Source organism: Dipodomys spectabilis, unplaced genomic scaffold, assembly GCF_019054845.1.
Source record: "Dipodomys spectabilis isolate Male_0828 unplaced genomic scaffold, ASM1905484v1 ptg000361l, whole genome shotgun sequence".
NCBI lineage: Eukaryota > Metazoa > Chordata > Mammalia > Rodentia > Heteromyidae > Dipodomys > Dipodomys spectabilis.
The window spans coordinates 197,508-218,353 of record NW_024871038.1 but is presented as its reverse complement, the minus strand read 5'-3'; the positions used below and the strand labels follow the sequence as shown (position 1 = coordinate 218,353).

Sequence of the window (20,846 nt, the reverse complement as noted above, 5' to 3'; positions counted from 1 at the left end):
TTACAAAACATTAAGCCAGCATAGAAGTTGTATTAAACACAATTTTGTAACCCACTGGCGATTTTCAGAGCTTTTTGGTAAACATATCTATTCAGAAATTTTGACAATTTTTAATCAAGTTTCTTGTTAATCTCATCTTTAATCTCTCTGTACAAAATCAATAATTTCAAGGTAGTAGAAAGGAAAAAATAAAGCAACTCCTAACATTTTTCAGTTTTCAATAACATGATATTGCTTAAATCATTTTCTGTTAATGCTTGAGACTATATAACTCAATTTAGTTATACCTTATACAAGGCTATGTATTTTATTTTACGTTGATTTTTCTTTCCAAAGCTTGTGTGACTAATTTCCCTTGGTTCCTTTCTGTCTCATGTAGTTCAGATTTCAAACTGAAGAATAAATGGAAGGAACAAACAAAAAAAAATACAGTTCCTCTCATCTGATGATGCCTCTACAAGAATGAGGAAAGACCTATGATAGAATATCAAAAAGACAATTCATTCTTCTAGGTCTTCTTTATCTTTGTGATGTAACTTAAATGATGTAACTTAAATGGAAGGAAGCAAACCAAAAACTTAGTTCCTCAAATCTGATGATGCCTCTACATGAATGAGAAAAGACCTATGATAGAATATCAAAAAGACAATTCATTCTTCTAGGTCTGCCTTATCTTTGAGATGTAACTTAAATGATGTAAAACACAATATACTGCTCAGATACTTTTGTTTTATCAGTTTTGTACATTTTCTTTTGGACTTCATCTCAGTCTACAACATTCCTTCCTTATTATGTCCCTTATATTTTTACACTAACAAGACTTAAGATAACCAGTTTGATTTACAGCATGAGAAGTTATCTACCCGGCTTCCTTGGAAGTAGAGCATGATTAATAGATAACATTGCTCACTACATGTAATGGTTTCTGTAATACTTATGACATTCTATTTAGTATTTAAAAAAAAAACTTCTGGCTAAACTCAAAGCTCATGCATAGAAGTTTATGTTAAGTATTTTACAAGTTTTATTTCTCTTAATTCTTAAGATAACATTTGCTATAATGCTAATGTTATTACTATTTTAGTGTTGGGAAAAATTGTAATTAAAGGCACTAAGTGCATGGCCCAAAGACACACAGTGAGGAAGGAAATGAGTCAAAGTTTCCAAAAGTCTTTCAGCAATACACAAAAGGTAGGTAAATTCTTTCCATTCTCTTACGCTCTCAATTCAATATTCATATTGTCCAAGAAATTATAGCATAGCAAATATTGCCCATTGTGATTGTTTTCTATCACATTTTGTCTTCAACACAGACTGTGTTGGTGACATTGGATTATCATGCACAGAGCTGAGCTTCTAAATTGAGATCCAAAGAGAAACAAATTTCTTCTGTCCCACAGTTCCAGTTTCCTTTTTTAAAAAGTACCAAAACTTTTAAATATCATCACTTACTATCTTTTAAGAATCCAAAAATGAAATAAATTCACATTTAATCAATCCAAAATGTTTTAAAAGTAGGAGATAATTAAACAGGCCCCCATGAAGTAAATTTTCTTCTACTTTTAAAATTATGCTGAAAGCCTTGTATTGGCTAGTCACACCTGTAATCCTATCTACTCGGGATAGCTACTCAGGAGCCTGGGATCTGTGGATAACCATTGGAAGTCAATCAGGGCCAAAAAAAAAAAAATTCATGAAATTATTTTTCAAAATTTTTAATAAACTAGCAAAGACCCAGGAAAGAAAATGTAGCTCATATAGTACCTCACCAACCTAGAGAAGAAAGGCCTAGCAAGACCTTTAAGCCCTGATTTCAAACTCTGAGCATGCCAACACACATGCATGCACATGCGTTCACGCGCACACATTTTTTCCCTTCCCCTCCCCAAATTAGAGAAGCGTACATACAAGAGGCAGATGCACCAACTTCAAACACAGAGAAAACAAGGGTTATAGCGTGGGGGAGGAACATACAAAGAAACGAAAATTCACATCGCACATTATAAGTACTTTAGAAACAATAGCAAGAAACAAAAAACTACTTGTTTCCCTATCGTGGGGTTCAATTCCCTTAACATTATCATTTCTGTTCATATGCACATAGCTTCTGACCTTGTCTGCTTAAGCCAGACATATATTCGTTATTGAAAATAAGGGAAACCATGGGACCTGTTTCTTTGGACTTGGCTTACTTCACTTAATAAATTTTTTTCCAAGTCTTTCCATTTCCTAACAAATGGGGCAATGTCATTCTTTCTGATGGAGGCATAGAATTCCCTTGTGTGTATACATCACATTTTCTTGATCCATTCATGTAGTGGGGACAGCTGGTTGGTTCCATATCTTAGCTATGGTAAATAATGCTGCAATAAACATAGTTGTGCTGGTAGTTTTAGTATGGTCTTGTTTGTGATCATTTAGTAAATCCCCAAAAGTGGGACTGCTGGGTCAAAGGGGAGCTTTATGTGGAATCTTTTGAGGAACCTCCATAATGCCTTCCAAAGTGGTTGAACAAGTTTACACTCCCACCAAGAATGTGGTATGGTTCCCTTGTGGCCACATCCCCTCCAGCATCTGTTGTTGTAAAAATATGGAACACACCACGAATTTGCATATCATCCTTGCGCAAGTGCCATGCTACTCTTCTCTGTATTGTTCCAATGTTAGTGTATGTGTGGCTGAATTGAGCACAGAATATTTTTTATATCAAAATTGCAATTGTGGGGGCTGAGAAGGTGGCTCAGTGGTAGAGCGCTTGCCTTACATGCATGAGGCCCTGGGTTCGATTCCTCAGCACCACATGAGCAAAAAGAAAAAAGCTGCAAGTGGCGCTGTGGCTCAAGTGGTAGAACGCTAGCCTTGAGCTGAAGAGCTGAGGGACAGCACCCAGGCCCAGAGTTCAGGCCCCACGAATGGACCCCCCCAAAAAAAAGTGCAGTTGGATTTTATTAAACTAGACAATTCAACAAAAAGTAAGTTCAAAAGAATTGTCATGAAATTTTAGAACCATATATTTCTTACATAAGCACAAATTTAAGAATAAAGTCAAGATTGACATGTCAAAAACAAAATAATTCCAGATATTTGTTGCTCAAGAAATGTGTAGGAGGGGGATTCAATTATTCTATACAACGCACCTGTCAAAATGAACACTGCACCAAGTGTTAAGGTTTGTTAAAAGTTTTAATGTTTTAAATATATTTAATTTTGGGAATTTGTTTACATATGCCAAAATTAGGACTGTTTGGCAGGTATAAAACTTTTCCATAAAGTATTTAAGATTTATGGTAGCAGACATATACTACTAAGTATGTACATTTCAGAGTTTCGAGAAACTTTATCAATGAGAAGTTGCAAAGTTTTTGTGTAAAGAAGCAGAATGAAGTGTTAACACTTTGTTAACTACACAGGCTGTTAAAACTTTAGGGCTTCCTCAGTTTATAAGTTAACGAGGAAAAATGATGATATAAGCCATAAACAAATAATGAGAAGAGCCATAAATAGTAATCTTAGTGGATAGCTTTAAAGACTATTCATATTCTATAAAACTCTTGATGAACATCACAACCTCAGTCAGTGTTAAATGTACAGGATTATGAGAAAATAGTAAAATCTAATATGTAGTACACTTCAAATAGTGAAAACAGTGATAATATTTTTGTTTTTTATTTTACTAATTATTAACATTTAATTATTGTTTTCTTTATTTGTAGCATTGTTTTACTTGTTGAAATATAGTACAACTTTTTTTGGGGGGTCTGGTCATGGGGCCTGGGCGCTGTCCCTCAGCTCTTCAGCTCAAGGCTAGCGCTCTACCATTTGAGCCACAGCAATAATTCCGGCTTTTTTCTTTTTCCTGAGGAATCTAACCCAGTTCCTTATGCATGCAAGGCAAGCGCTCTACCGCTGAGCCACCTTCCCAGCCATAGTACAACTTTTTGTAAATCATCATTAGGAGGCACTTTGAGAAGGTTACTTGGATGGTCAAACCAATTTTTATAGGTGCATGTTCATTTAAAAAGAGGAAAATTAAGATCAAAATATTTATTTAAAAAATTATCAAATAGAGTCTGAGTCAGAAGTTTTGATAAATGTCCACACCTAAAATTTTATCCCTAGGCTGAAGCAGCGGTATTACAGAGTTAAGGCCAAAACAGTGACAGACTGTGGGTTGTTCTTTATTTTGATTTTGTTGGTCATGAGGCATGTACTCTTGGGCCTGGGTGTTGTCCCTCAACTCAAGGCTAGCGCTACCACTTGAACCACTGCACCACTTCCATCTTTTTTTGCTTATGTGGTGCTGAGGAATCAAACCCTGGGGATGATGCATGCAAGACAAGCACTCTACCACTGAGCCACCTTCCCAGAAACTGTGTTTTAAAAAATCATCTAAACAACATTTGCTTTCTGCTTTGGGTAATAGAGTGAGAGATATAAATATATTTTTATATTTTTGTGAATTGTACTTCTAAATTTATACTAACTTCAGCCACTTTATCCTTTTCAAAGTCATAAATATCTCTGAGAGTTTGCTTCATTGAAGATTGTTTTTGCATTTATAATTTCTTCTGAGTTATTTTTATTTTTATCAAAATAACTTTATATTTCATGTTATCATATAACAAATACCTTCAAATGTACACATAGAGTCTAAAGATAGCAGTATGAATATTCTCATACAGCTCTTGTTTGTCTGTTATGCACTTCTAGTATTGTGATATTTCTCTCTCTCTTTCACTCTCTCCCATGTCTAAGTACCATGTCTGGTACTTAGAATTTCGGCTTGTCTACTACTATCCTTCAGGATCCACTAGTTTTGTGGGAACATGATAGCGACCATCAGTTACCCTTGCATTCTTTAAGAGTTATAAGAGTGACTTGATATTATTCTTTGCCATAATAAATGGCAAAACAGCAGATCTAGGAATTCCTTTTCACGTTTACTATTATAAATTTTATCTCATAGGAATCATTGGGATGGATAAGATACTGTTAACTTGTGACCTAAAAGTTCTTTTTCTTTTACAAACAACCTTTTTCTTTTATTATCAGCTAGTAACTACACATAATGTAAACAAAGCTAGCCTATGGAAAGTGGACCGAAGTTGCTCACAGGGATGAAAAAAAAAAGGAATGTGGGAAGTGTGTACAAAGGATGCCCATCATAGAACACAGATCCTAGGAGCAATTTATCATGTACACTTTGTGAGAAAGACAATGTGCTGTGAACTATAGATTAAATCACTGAACAACTGATATATATATGCACATATATTTGTATATGTATATTTATTTATATATGCACACATATGTGTATATGCCCTTATATATGTACACATGTATGTTACTGTACACGCAAATACACACGTACATGTACACATGTATACATGCACACATGGAGAAAGACACATAGATACAGCCAACACAAGTTTCACTAGGTGTTGAATATGCCTCAAATGGAATGCTTGGAACAAAGTATGTTCAAGATGTATTTGTCTCTAAGCGTTTTTTTTACCACTCTCTTATCTCTTAAAACTTGTACATTTAGAGAGATTCCACTTGCAAAATGCAGTACAAGGGATAGCAAATCACTCAGAAAACTCAGTAAGTAAAGTTCATATGGTGTTTCCTTGCTCCCCACAGAATGCTTGCTCTTGTAGAAACTCTCAACAATCAAAGTAGAAGGAGAATGCCCTGGTAAAGAATAAAGTTATAAGGCTTTAAATGGCATCCTTACTTGAGCTTTTTCCAAGGACTGGATTCTACACATACATTTAACCAACTCATGTGAAAAGTCTTATGTGAGAAATGCTGACTAAGGTCTTGCTGATTTCCTGGCCAAGAAAATAAGAAAAAAAGAAAATATTTTTAATGTTTTAAAGTTTGAGAATAATTTGTAACCTGTCAATAAATGTGTAGAACACAATTATACCAAGTAACAAAAAATGATGGTGTTTCATTTATGTGCTCTTGGCCTTGATGAGTGATTTTAGGTGTGTCTACACAAGTAGAATCAGCATAAATCAAGCTAGCACTTCTTCATTTAAGATATAAGGAAAGGATACAGGTTGACCCATTCTAACAATGAGGTGGACAAGACAGTCTATCAAGGGGTGGGGGGTGAATGGGGAAGTTGGGGAGGAGTGAAGGAATGGTATGGTAGAGGAAAAACAAATGAGGGGGTAACAATGCTCAATAAGAAATATACTCATTACCTTACTTAGGTAACTGTAACTCCTCTGTACAGTATATTTACAATAAAAAATATATATTAAAAAGATACAAGGAAAACTTCTGTACTTATAGGAAGTTGTATTTATCACTCAATATCAGTAAGGTATTGGTTTTAGGACCAAAGGTATATGAAAACTTTGGATACTCAAATTCTCTACGTAAACCCAGTATATTATTTACTTTAGAATCTGCCCACAAGCTAGTGCAGAGTAATTGCTATGAAAATTTTTACTGCATTCTAGGTTTGAAATGAAACATAAAAATATATGCAATATCAACAGATACAAATTTTTTCAGATAAATGTTGTTTGCAGTTTGTGGATGGAATTAGGAGAGCAATTTTGAAAAGCACACATTTCATCACCAAGACCGGTCTGCAAATTTTAACAAGGAGCTAATACAGCATCATTGAATAGTATGGAACTCCAAGGAGAAATACTTGAATTGAGACATTATCAGAAAAGGTAACCACAGGGCCTGGGAAGGTGGCTCAGTGCTAGAGTGCTTGCCATGCAATGCATGAGGCCCTGGGTTCGATTCCTCAGCAACACATAAGCAAAAAAAAAAAAAAAGCCGGAAGTGCCGCTGTGGCTCAAGTGGTAAAGCTCTAGCCATGAGCTGAAGAGCTGAGAGACAGCGCCCAGGCCCAGAGTTCAGGCCCCACAACCGGACTCAAAAAAAAAAAAAGAAAAAGAAAGAAAGAAAGAAAGAAAGAAAGAAAGAAAGAAAGAAAGAAAGAAAGAAAGAAGGAAGGAAAGAAAGAAAAAGAAAGAAGACAAGAAGGAAAGAAAGAAAGAAAGAAAAAGAAAGAAGACAAGAAGGAAAGAAAGAAAGAAAGAAAGAAAGAAAGAAAGAAAGAAAGAAAGAAAGAAAGAAAGAAAGAAAGAAAGAAAGAAAGAAAGAAAGAAAGAAAGAAAGAAAGAAAGAAAGAAAGAAAGAAAGAAAGAAAATGTTACCACACAAGGACTTTTTAGAAATGCAGCTACTAGATTTTCATGGAGAGCTTTCATAACACTTTGTGAAGCACAAATCAGAACCTCACTGAAGTGTAGATGGATTTCCCTCTCCTTCCTGTCATGGTTAGTCATTATCAATCAACATATAGCTAGTCTTGAATAATCCTCTAATAACAAAATGTTGATGGAGTGTTTATATGCAGAAAACCTGGGAAGGCTAACTTTTTCCAATTAGGACATTCTGTATTCTATGACCCAGCAGACAGTAAACTAAGTAAGCATCCATTTACAGCCTTCTGAATAATTCTGATTCTGCCCACATCAGTTATCTATCCATACCTGTGCCCGAGCGAGAGGATTTTAAAAGAATTTAGTGATTTACAATTTAAACTTAAATATGGAATGAAATTAGTTCCAATGCATTACATTAAGATATTTAGAAACAACTGGGAAACCTAAAGGTCTATTGTTGGGTCTTCGTCCGTCTTTGGACAGACGGGGTCCGAGGAGAGGTAAATGCGAAGTGAAGTGCAGCTGCTCGCCTGTTCCCCAGCCTCCCTTAGCCCAGTAGCCCAGGAGACAATCAGACTCAGCTGGGAGTCAAACCAAGCAGGAACTCGTTTATTAACAAGGAGCATCCCCTTTTTAAAGCAAAAGACTGCGTGGGAGGAGAGGAAATGGAACCAACCAATCACTGAAAGGCCACACCTTATCATGCACCTAAGCTTCCATGAGATGTTTACACACTGAACCTAAACAAATCCAGCTCTGCCCACTCAACTTCCTCTCAGGGCCATCTTTGCTATCCCCCACAGTCTATAAGATTTATTTTTATTTAAAGTGAAGGAATATTGGAATTTGGTTCTCTACAGTTTAAGAAATTTGCAGCAGACTTGATACTTATTTAATTTTGTATATTGAAAGGAACAAAAGCCTCAACAATATGTCAATACTATCCTCTTATTTATCTATAAAGGTTTATGCTTCTGGTCTCTTAATATTAAAACTTCAAAAAATTATCTTTAGCAAGTTGTGCAAAGGGGTTTCAGTTCATCATGTCAGTGTTGAATAGAGTGTATGTGCATTTCAATGTTCAGTGCATCTGGATCATTGTCAAACTTTCCATTTTTCTTCCTTCCCTTACCCCAACCCCACCTATCCCTTCAAGTTTCCTACTTATATTCTCACATATGTACATTGAGTGTTATAACTGTATTAGTCCACCATTTCCCTCTCCATCCTTCTGCCCTACTTCCTGTAAGCCTAGATCCCCTTTTAAGACTTGTTTCAACTTCATGGTATTTTGTTAAATATCTCTACCTTTGGCATTTGGCTATGGGCTTGCCACATCCTCTCTTCCATGTTTGACCACATAAATGAGTATATTTCTCCACATTTCTAATCTCTGAATGGCTGACATAGGTCTATTTTACTATTCACCTGTCCTAAATTTAGAATTGCACCTTCAGGGCCATCCTAGAGACCTTTATTCTTCTCTACACACAGAAGATGGAAAGGAAATGATTTCCATGCTCTCAGCATTATGCTATCCAATATGAATTTCCATCACTTATCACTTCAGCAGTCGATGTTTAGGGACAATCTTCAATTTCTGATGATAAGAGCACGAGTCAGTTTTAATTATGCAGATTCCACTATGTAGTGAGTCCTGTAGTCTTCTAAATTTTCAATAAATTTAGAGTAACTTTTTATTAATAATTTAAAAAGTTTTATTTCAGTATTTGAAATGCTGCCCCAATTATTTAAAAAGTTTCACAATAAGCTAGACTGAACTTTCCCCCCATTTTCCCTACTAGTTCAAGTTAAGTCTCCTTTGGCTTTATTGTTTGAGAGGCCAAGGGATGAGGGTAAACAGAGAGATGATCATTACTCAGATATCTCCTTCCTCTTCTGGTTCTGCTATTCTTGTTGAGAGGAAGACTGTAGCAGGGAACAAGAGTGATGCTTGACTTCACCATACAAGGGACCATTCCTGGCATGTCAATTATTGTTTCTCAGAATAACTTAAACTTCTTACTCTTGCCTTCTCTGTAACAGTAACCTAACTATGGCTTCTTTGGTGCGGGAGGAAGCACACTAACAGGTTACTACCTGTAAATTGGTATTTTATATCTCAGCTTACTACCAAAAATATAAAGCTTTGGCTACATAAATGTAAAGGTACTGATTGTCCAACAATACCTTAGTGAGCAGTAGACAATTCTACCCAGCTACCCTCTCCTCTCATATCCTCTCTTTCACTCCCCTCCACTCATTTACCCATCCCTTCTTTCTTTGTCTCTCTCCTCCATATTAATCTCTATCTTCTCTCTTTTTCTTTTCCAGTAGCAAGTGATTTGGTTTATCAGACAACACATACACAATTGAACAAATATTTATTTCTCCTCTTTTTGTGATTATTTATTCTTAAGAAGTGAGTTCTAGCACAGCACCAGTGGCTTACACCTAGATACTCAGTAGGTTCAAACTTGACAATTGCAATTCCAAGCTATTTTAAGTAGATAAACCTAAGAGATTCTTTTCTGCACTTCTGGTAAAATGAAGACGTGAAGTTATAGCTCAGGTGGTATAGAGCAAACATTGAGAATTAAAGCCCAGATAGAGCTCAAGGCCAGGAGTTCAAACCCCATTGCCAGCACAATATTTAAAAAAAAACAAAACTGAGTCCTTTGTCTTAGAAGGAATATTTCTCCAAATATTCATACCCAGGGCAATTCTCAAGGTCCAACACTCTTTGTAAGGCTCTTTCACATCTTAAACCGATTCCTCTGCTTGATTCACATTATGAAAAATATGAGTCACAATTCACATTAAAAAGTATGTGCATTGCTGAACAGTTCTTCCCATTTTTAATGTAAAGAAAGCATGACAGGAATTCACCTCACTTGGGAGTTAGGTTTGATTCACTGACAGACTTTTGCAAGTAAATGAAGGTCTGTTTACATGTAAAGAAGTCTATACAGATGGTTTTCTAGGAGAGAGAACAAGGTAGCTGTTGTCCAAGTTTGAATCAGAGTAAGTTTATTCCTATGATATGGTAAGAGAAGCTCATCTCATAGAACACTATGCAGACAGTAATTTCAAAAGGATTAACAACCCATGGCTATGTTGTGAACAGCCAAGTTTTCACAAACATAAAACAGTTTCCTGAGCCATGAAAATATAAGTTAGAGCAAAGGGAACTATGTTAAATATAGTTAATGACTAAGTGACATGTGTAATCACAACTAAACTATAAATTTTTCATCATGTCCCTAACAAGATCGCTAAGATAGGCCTGCCTAAATCTGTCATAGAGGACTGGGTTCATGCAATTATCAGTTTTGTTTAGGGTCCAATATCTTGTACAGTTGCTTGGGTTGCAAACCGCTCACACCACATGCAGTCTCTGGAAAAACGTGCTGTCTTGCTAGGCACCTAAGGGATTTTTGTGCCACTGTGAATATTTATCGTTTTTTAATTATACCTGTCAGTGTGAAGTCATTTCATGATAAGAATAATAGTTTCTGTACCCTTTGTTCCACTAACAAATCTCAGATATAAATATAGCCGGGAGCCTGTAGCTCATGCCTATAATCCTAGCTACTCAGGAGGCTGACATCTGAGGGTCACAGTTCAATGCCAGCCCAGGCAGGAAATTCCATAAGATTCTTATCTCCAATAAACCACCAGAAAACTGTAAATGGCACTATGTCTCAAGTGGTAGAGCTCTTGCCTTGAGCAGAAGATCACAGGGACAGCACTCAAGCCCAGAGTTCAAGCCCCAAGACTGACCAAAAAAAAAAATATGCATATATATATGTATAAATGATGAAATGAATTACATTTAAATATAAGTCAATATTTATGGTATACATTTAAAATATAACTATATATGATATATTTATAATATATACATATATTTATGTAGAAGATCATATTGACTTAGGGGTGTTTGTGTGTTCGTATGTGTGTTTGTGTGTGTGTGTGTATGTGTGTATAAGTGTCCGGGATACCTACCCTCATCTCTGTGGTGCCTCATCCTCCCAGCAAGGAGTGCATCCAGGATCTTGACCCCAAGGAAGGTGGATGGGGGAAGGTACCTAAGGTCACATCCAGGGTGATGATCCAAATTCTGTCCTGCAACCTAAGCCTGGACAGATAAAAGAGAGGAGAGGTTTAGGGGAACATCAAGGGAAGTCCCTTACCTTTGGCTACAAGTACAGCACAAAACTGTATCCATCTTTCTGAGTAGTCAGATAAAAGGTGTACACTGTTCATTTATTTTATGATTGTGTTAGTCTTAGGACTTGGATTCAGGGTCTGGGTGTTATCCCTGAGCTTCTTTTGTTCAAGGCTGAGGCTCTACCACTTGAGCCACAGCACATCTGGCTTGTGTGTGGATTTGGAGAGGGAGGTGATTTATGGGAGATAAGAATCTCCTGAACTTTCCTGCCCAGCCTGGTTCTGAGTCATGACCAACAGACCTCAGCCTCCCAAAGAGCCAGGATGATGGATGGGAGCCATGAGCCTCTGACCGCCACCATCCATTTATAATGCCTTAGGCCCAGGTCCAGTCCACCCACACTACACCTCCTTGTTGGGAGTAGGAAGCAGACATGAGTGGGTTTGATACTTCAACAGCCGACTTATCTTTGAGCATTGTTCTGGGTCACTCTGATGTGGCTTCCTCCTTATCCACAGCAATGACTTGGCTCTGTCACAAGAACAAATGTCCTCCGAGAGGTGTCAGGTCTTGGGTCTTTCCTCTGCACCCCACCCCCCTAACCAAAACTACACTCCCCAGCAAAAGGTATTAGACATGGAGTGTTTTCATTGTCTTATAGCCAGGCCCTGACCAGATAGGTGGGGGTATGGGTCAGAGTCCGGGGATTGTGCTGGGCAGGGGGACAAGGCAACATCTCCTCATCCACTTTCCTTCAATGGTGTAGCAGAGGGATGTGAGGAAGGACTCAAGGGATGGACAAGGAATAACCATCACAGTCTAGCCGGGGCACAGAGGGGCTTACCTCATTAAGCTGTCTCAACAGCCTGAACGAAACAGCTCCTGACCCTCAGCCCACCTCCAGAATGAGAGGGACATCTTCGGTTCCAGCCACATAGGGATGCTGGGCCACCTCCTCCAGCACATATTCAACCAGTTCCTGAGAGAGAAAGAGAGAGCGATAGAGAGAGAGGGAAAGAGGGGGGAGAGAGAAAGAGAGGGAGAGAGGAGAGGGAGAGGGGGGGTGAGAGAGACAGAGAGAAAGAGGAAGAGAGGGCCTGAATTACACTTAAGCCAGGTGCTCGTGGCTCAGGCCTATAATCCTAACTACACAGGAGGCTGAGATGTGAAGATCATGATTCACAGCTAGCCCAGGCAGGAATGTCTGTGAAACTCTTATACTCAAAGAACCAACAGAAAACCGCAAGTGATGCTGTGGCTCATGTGGTAGATCGCTAGCCTTGATCTAAGGAGCTCAGGCACAGCATCCAGGCCTCAAATTCAAGCCTCACACATGACAAAAGTGGACCTCCCACCACAAGAAGTGGGCTGAATAACACTCACTGTCCTAGGAAGTATGGCAGAGAAGTAAGGCCGAGCTTCCTGTCAGCTGGAGGTCATGAGTAGATCACCTGGCTTCTCAATGCCTTATTTTCCCCAGCTGCAAGACTGAATACAGTGAAGGATCCCCTTCCTCATGGGGATAGGTTAATGATGAAAGACAGCCATGTATTGTTTCATAATACTATAACTGTTGCAGGATTAATAACAGACCCCATCTGAGCCCTTTCTAGGTAACTTCCTGTCATATGTTCACAGAATTTTTGAGAACCATATCTGACAGCTGCTCCCTCTGTGCCTGGCCCAGCTCTAGAGAGCCCTCTGTAGTAGTCCCTTGTTTCCTCACAACTGCCCCGTGAGGAGACTGAGGTCCGATGGTCGACATCCAACACAGAGCTTCACCTGTGGTCAAGAATCGGCTGCCGTGGACTAACAGATTTGGACAATCCATCTGAAATGATAACTGAGTGGGGTGCTAAATGTCTACCACCCCCACCCCACACACACACAAGCACACCTCCACCGTCCTTTGCAGGCAAAGATATTTTACTTTCTTTCTTTTCGTTGGTTGTGGGGCTTGAACTCTGGGCCTGGGTGCTATCCCTGAGCTCTTCAGCTCAAGTCCAGCACTCTACTACTTGTGCCACAGCACCACTTCCAGTTTTCTGGTGCTTTATTGGAGAGAAGAGTCTGAGGGTCTTTCCTGCCCAAGCTGGCTTTGAACCGTGATCCTAAGATTCAGCTCCTGAGTACTTAGGATGAGAGCCATGAGCCATTGGCACCCAGCCAAAGATGCTGTTCCATGCCTGTCATCCTATCCCCTCAGGAGACTGAGATCTGAGGACTGCAGTTGGATGCACCCTTGGCAGCAAAGTCATTGAGAACTCTTACCTCCAATTAAACACCAAAAACGTTGCAAGTGGAGCTGTGGCTCAAATGGTAGAGTGCTAGCTTTGAGCATAAAAAAAGGGATGGGACACAGGCCCTAGTTTTAAGCTTTTTCTAGCATAGATGCACCTAAGAAAAGGAAGCAGGTGAGCACATGGGAGCTCAAAGCTCACACATAATACTCAAGACTCACAGAATAGACCCCATCCTGCTCTGATTCTCTAGATTCTATGTCCTAGATCATGGCAGTCTTAGATGAGACTGACCATGCACCAAGTCAGGACATTCAAGTACAATCTCATACTGAGGATCTTATGACCTCATCAAGGACTCAAGATCTCTCACTGTCCTGCCTCGACACTGGGCAGTCAGGTGGGATCTAGTTATACAACTACAGGATATGGGAATGAAAGGATTTCTCAGCCAAGGGATGCAGACTGGAGGGCTCTAGGTCCCTCTCTCTCAGGGAGGAGAAAAGGGCCCATCCATCCCAGGAATGTTCCTGGGTTGTGAGTATTCTCAAAGAAACAACCCTGCTCCGAGCCCACTGCCTCTGGTTTTCCCACTAGGCTTGACCTTCAGTCGGCCCTCTCTGAATCCCAATCTGCCATCTAGATTAATGGCTGAGCAAGCAAAGAGACCCACCTCTACCTCTGAGGATGGCAGTCACGGGGACCTAGAGTCCCCTAAAGGAAGTCTGAGGGCAACACGGGTCTGACTCTCGCCCTCATTCCCTGGATGCCCTGTTCCAGTGGCCCGCTTATCTCTGTCTCTGGCCGAGGAATGAACACTGGGGGTGTCATCTTCAGATTTAGTCAGCAAAAGTCCCAGTCCCCAAGGATGTACTGCACAGGCATCCTGCAGCGGATGATAGCCAAAGCGTCAACGGTGAACCCAGAGTGCCAGGACTTTTCATAGGCATGTGCCTGGGTCGAAGGCTCTATCACTGATGGTCTAGGTTGTCAGGTGAGGTCATGGCTTCAATGGCCTGACACACTTGATCTGTGATTGTCCTCCCTCTTCATCTTCCTGCTGATCACTTGCCACCCCCCCTCTTGACACTCCCTCACCCTATTCCTCCCTAGCCCTTGGACAGTTTCTTCTTATCGGACCAGAAAATAAACTTGGTGAGCCAGGGGAGATTGAAACTCTGTGACCCACCCTGAGCCCTAGGGTCTACCCGAGGATGTTTCCCTCTGCAGTCAGCGACCACTCAGATCTTGGATGTCATGAAGTTGTTGATGTCATGAACGGGTCAGTAGCTTGGTCCTACATACTAGCTTTAGGCTCAGAAACTGTCCCCACAGATATTGTGAATGGTTGGCTCCCTTGATCCAGGGACTCGAAACCAAGGCTTGCATGCTCCCTTCATTCTTCCTTTCCTCCTTTTCTCCCTCCATCCTTTTCTCCTCTCTTTCTTTTTCCTTTCTTTGTGTCACTCCTGGGCTTGAACTCAGAGCCTGGGTGCTGTCCCTGAGCCTTTGTATTCAAGGCCAACAGTCTACAGCTTGAGCCTACTTCTGGCATTTTCTTTTTGGTAGTTAGTTGGAGATAAGAGTCTTACAGGCTTTTCTGCCTGGGCCTTAAGCTTCAATCCTACTATTTCAGCCTCCTAAGTAGCTAGGATGACAGGTGTGAGGCACCAGCATCCAGCTCAAACCAAGATTTCTTCATGTGCTGTGGAACCAGAACTGGAATCTTTCATCGTGTATGATCCCCTCCCCTTCCCTCCCCCCCCCCCCCAGGACCTGGCAAACACTGTAACGGTTTGTTGGTGAATGAGCATCTGTCTATGACAATACTACAGAAAAGTCCCATCCAATTCAGGTAAGCATCCTGGGTGGGGGTAAAGCCTGATGTAGCTCTCCAACAGTTCTCCCTCCTCCCTCTTCCCACCCTCTTGGTGCCACCGCACTTAACTGCTTTGGTTCTAAGGACATGAACCATGATGTACTCACTGGATTCCAGGGCCTCTGGGATGCCTATCTTCTCAAGGATCTCTGTCCAGCGGCTGACCAGCTCTGTGGCACTCAATTCCCCACTCAGCTGTGAACAAGGTTGCCCTGAGGTGAAAGCCTGGCTCAAGAGGCCTCCTCTCCACTCCCTGGGGCCAGACAGGATGGTCCACCATATCCGGTCCCCAAGTTTCATGTTCCAGAGATAGGATCCCTGAGGCATCCCAGGTCTCTGAATTTCCCAGAGTCCAGGACAGGTCCTGGGAATTGTCTCTACACACATCTAGTAGGCTGCAGATGGCGAAGTCAGAATCTCTGCTCCCCACAACATCCTCAACTGTGGTGGTCACCCTAGAGAGAGCTGGAGAAGAATCGGCAGCTGCCGGAGAAAGGCAGTCAAGTCACGACGTTCATAGGAGGAGACCATCTGGCTAGGGAACTCTGCTTGTGCTGCTTTGAACGTCATTATTTGGTAGCTGAAATGGTCCATCTAATTTGACCCAGAATCCCAAGCATTAGTTAGAAATTGCCAGCTTCAAGAAAAAACCCTGGAAAAGCTGGCATTTCACATGTCCCAATCGAACTTAAAGGGTTCCATAGTTAGTGGTCCCCTTTTCCTTCCAGACAGCCTACAGCAGGTTATAGAAAATGGCATTCAGAGAGCCCTAGCTAACTGTCATGTCGTGATCCCAAGTAGTCTCCAGCAGAGGGAACATACTTGCCTACCATTGCGCAGCTGGAAACAGGCCAAGAGGGACACAGCTTGGAGTCTGCAGGACTCCAGGGAGGACTGCCCACCAGTGCACTGCCCCTGGAGGGAATCCATGCCATCATTGGGGGCCTGGAGCCCCATGCCACGATGCCCACGTACACCGTCAATACCCTGGGTAAGATTCCCCTCTCATCCTCGGTCCTGGTGAACCATCTGCCATGTCACACTGATCATAACTTCCCAGACCCTCTTAGCTTCACAGCCCCTGCCCTACTACCTCTCATCTCGTTCCCTATTTATGTTTGGCAGACTCCTTCCCAACCTTGAATTAGCTCCAACTATACACACCAGAGCAGACTGTCTGGCTGGAAGAGTGCGGCTGTGATCACAGTAGCCTCATGAGCCTTCTGGCTGAAGACCGAAGAGCAGGTGTCCACACTGGTCTGTGGTTCACACAAGCCTCCCAGGGGAGACCCACGCAGGCTCAGCAGTTACTGTGGGCTGCAGGAAAGGGGAAGAAAGAGGTGGAAAGGAACCTCTACTGAAATCTTCCCTAAAGGAGCCATGAAACGGTGAAAGAGAAAACAAAAATTGTGGCTGGTCTCCTAGTGGGCATTAATGAAAAAAGAACAACAAATAAAATGCTTTTGCTCTTTTTAGACATGGTGACTTAAATATATTTTCATTGTTCTCATCCTCCTTGCTCTCCCAACACACACACACACACACACACACACACACACACACACACACACACACACACACACACAAGCAAACACAGACTCAGAGCAGTGCCTCTCCGGAGTTTGTTTCTCATCTGAGCAATGTACCAGCTTGAGTACAGGGGTTCCCTTGTCAGAACCAGGGGCAACCACCCAAGGGGAACAATGCTCTAATAATGTAGAACCACCCTGCCTCCCCGTTTCTCCAGGGTCAGACTCTTCCCCTTGGGAACAACCAGCCTTGACTCCCCATTCACCAAAACCCTAGGCCAGGATGCTGGGTGAAGGAGTCCTGAGACATGTGGCTCCTCAGAGCCTGGACAGAAAACAAAGCAGGGGGTCATGGTGCCTCCAGAGAGGTGTCTGACCTGGGGTGGGGGCGTTGTTGGGGACTTTGATGGGGTTCTAAAGGCTATATACATGGATAGACTCCCTACTTTAAGCCTATATACTTCGGGGCGACTTGGCAGATCTTGGGGAGGACGAGAAGACCAGATGGACTGGGAGCACTAGCAGAAGCTGGCAGAGCTGGGAAATGTGATCACCCAGTCAGAACTGTTGACAGCTGGGGTTGGGGGTACAGGCTGGGTGTATGTCTGTCAGAAGGGGTGTGCATTTCTCCCAAATATCCACCTTCTATCTGACCCCAGTGGCCTCACCTCTCTAGTGGGCTCTTCTGGGAATGTCCTCAGGTGAAAGGGTGACTGAGCACAGAAGACAAGGGCTCACACAGCAAGGGAGGGGCCTATCTTCTTTATCCAACACCTCCCTCCCCAGCAAAAAGGAAAAGACCTAAGAAGGCAGGTGTGGAGGTGCTGCTCCCACCTCTGACTAAAGCCACAGGTTCTTACCAGGGAGAGGAAGGGTGCAGATGCATGGCTGTGTGGCTCCCACTGCTCCAGCCAGGGGCTCTGTGGTGTCCCTGGATGGGTGCTCCTCACCCATCCTTGCAGCTCCCATTTTCATGGGACACTGGACGCTAGGGATGGGGGTGGGATCCTCAAGTCGACACCCAGCTCCAACCTCCACCCCTGGGGTGCATTTGTGGCAGAGCCAGGGCGGACTGTGGGGTGCTGGGGAGGTGCAGGCAGGACAGGAGAGGGGAGGCGAGAGCCTGAGTTCCGGGTCTGCGGGGGTTGTGGGGGAAGGGGTAGAGTGGTGGAGTCACAGGGTGCAGGAGTCACGTTAGGTGCTGGCCTGCAGGGCGGCCACTCACGTGTGCTGCTGGAAGAAGCTGTAGGCTGCGACTCTGGGTGCGCACCCTGAGTCTGAGGGCCCGGGGCCGGGACCAAGTCAGGGCCACAAGCCAGACAGGGGTGCGCCATCTCCACCAGGTGACTGCAAGAGGCTCCACCAGTCCGAGCCTGCAGCACGTTTGAAATGCAGCACTGCTGGGAAGGGGCGGGGGCGTCTGCTGGCGCGCGGTGGGGCAGCTCTCAGCCTCTGCTCCTTCTCCTCAGCGGCTGCAGCCCCCTCAGTGGCCTTGTCCCCTGTGGCTACCGCCTCTGCCTCAGCAGCTGCTGACTCTGCCTTGCTCCCCGAACTGGGACCTCAGACTCAGGGGCGCCATGGCTGCTGCAGGGGCTACGCGCGGCCATGGCCTGCCATGAAGGCTCCACATGCTCTATGCAACCAGCCAGGACCCACGCTATGATCTGAGCAGCCGCCAGCCACTGAAGCCATCTCCACTGGTGCTTGTGCTCATGCTCACTCTTCTCCCAGCTCTCTTTCTGCCCCATACTCCTCTCCTGGGCCACCCCGCCCCTGCTGTGCACATGCCCCAGCCCCCTTGGGCCCCTGGCCATTGCTGCCACCAAAGTGCGCTCCTGGGCCCCGCCCACTCCTCCCCTGGGCCCCGCCCCCCAGCCCTGGCCACAATTGCAGCCCTGACTGGGCCCTGAGGTTTCTAGACCATGGCAATTGCAGCCTTACCTCAGCTCAGCATTTCCCCCCACCCCCAGTACTTGCCCGGGGGATCGAATCTCCCCTCAGCCCCACTGCTGGAGGAGACTCTCCTCCATCCCCCTCCACTCCACACACCAAGCAGGTGCATGGTGAAATTTGTGTGTGTATGTGTGTTTGTGCTTGTGTGTGTGTGAGTGTTGGGGATAACTATCTCTCAAGGACTCAGAACGTAGCACCCTTTGGGGTGACTCAGCACACAGCACACTTCCAAAAAACAGCACAAAGCACCCTGTGTAAAGGACTCAGCACACAGCTCCCTTTGAGGACTCAGCATGTAGTATGCTGGGTAGAGTACTCAGCACACAGCACCCTTTGAAGGGCTGAGCATAAAGCACCCTGTGTAAAACATCTAGTGCACAGCACCCTTCGAAAAACTCAGCACATAGAACAATTTTGAAGGACTCAGCACATACCACACTGTGGAAGCACTCAGCTCACAGCACCATTTGAAGGACAGTACAGAGCACCCTGTGTAAAGGACTCGGCACACAGCACTCAAAAAACTCACCTCATCCCTCTCTTCGCAAGGGCTCAGCACATAGCAGGACCCTTTGGGATGCAGTAGCTCACCACACTTTTTGAAGGACTCAGCATACAGTACGTTGTGTAATGGACTCAGCACACAGCACCCTTTGAAAAACCCAGGACAGCCCACTCTTCTCAGGGACTCAGCATATAGAACCCTTTGGGATGACTCACCAAATCTTTTTGAGAACTCAGCACAAAACCCCCATGTGGGAAGGACCCAGCAAATAGCGCCCTGTGAAGGACTCAGCACATAGCTGTATGTCACAAGTTCAGCTGTCATTAGAATTAGGGTGCTTTCTTCAGTATCACCATTCTTCAGAAACACTTCACAAATCCTACTAGTTCACAGTTAGACAACCTGTGTTTTATGGGGGAAGGTCAGCTGGGGGTCTTGAACTCAAAGCTTGTGGGCCCTGTCCCTGAGCTCTTTGGTTCAATGCTAGAGCTCTACCACTTGGAGGCACAGCTCCAATTTTGTTTTGGGGGGTTGTTCTTTGACAGGTCTTATAGTGATAAGTAAGGCCAAGTTGGGGTATATGTAGGCAAAGGCTCTTAGCTCAGCTTGGAGCTGACCTCTCCCTTTTTGTGTCCCTAGTAAGCCGGGCCTCCTGGAGCTCTCTTGGCCTAGGGTGGAACAGACCTGCTCTGGCATGAGCAATCAGGGTGAGCAAAAGTCAGCTTGGCCCTGGTCACTTCCTCAAAGTGAACTCTAGAGAATGATGGCACGGGGCCACATGTCTCACATCTGGCCCCCAGGGTGCAGGAGTAGCCCACCATAGGGATAGTATTTGAGAGTTGTGTTTACTCTTGCTTCCTTGGGGGTCCCCATCATGATTCAAAGCCACCCTGGAAAGGAAAGTCCTTGAGACTCTTACCTACAATTAACCATCGAAAAGCAAGTGAGGCTGTGGCTCAAGAGGCAGAGCACTAGCCTTGAGCAAGAAAACTCAGGGATAGAGCCTAGGCCCTGAGTTCACACACACACACACACACACACACACACACACACACACATGCACACACACACACACACACACACACACACACACCACGTGCATGCAAAATCAGAGATTTCTACACTACAATCTTTTCCCCACTAAGCCTGGTGGCTGCTGGCCTAGGTGTTTGATGCATACACCACCACCTACTTCCTATTTATCTGAGGAATGGTCATATGGGTTTGGGAGGGGGGAGAATCATCCTAGCTGAGAATGTGGCTCAGTGGTAGAGTGGTCACCTAGCATGCCTGAAGCCCTGGGATCTATTCCACACAGAAAAAGCTGGAAAGGGAGGTGGGGCTCAACTTGTAGAGTGCCAGTC

General features: G+C 43.4%; 1 non-coding gene across 1 annotated transcript; it reads right to left on the bottom strand.

The window, feature by feature from the left end:
- Positions 1 to 2,584: 2,584 nt before the first annotated feature.
- On the bottom strand, positions 2,585 to 2,691 carry LOC122095776. The gene has a single exon (XR_006145197.1). It is a non-coding gene; the product is annotated as a U6 spliceosomal RNA (small nuclear RNA).
- Positions 2,692 to 20,846: the final 18,155 nt, after the last annotated feature.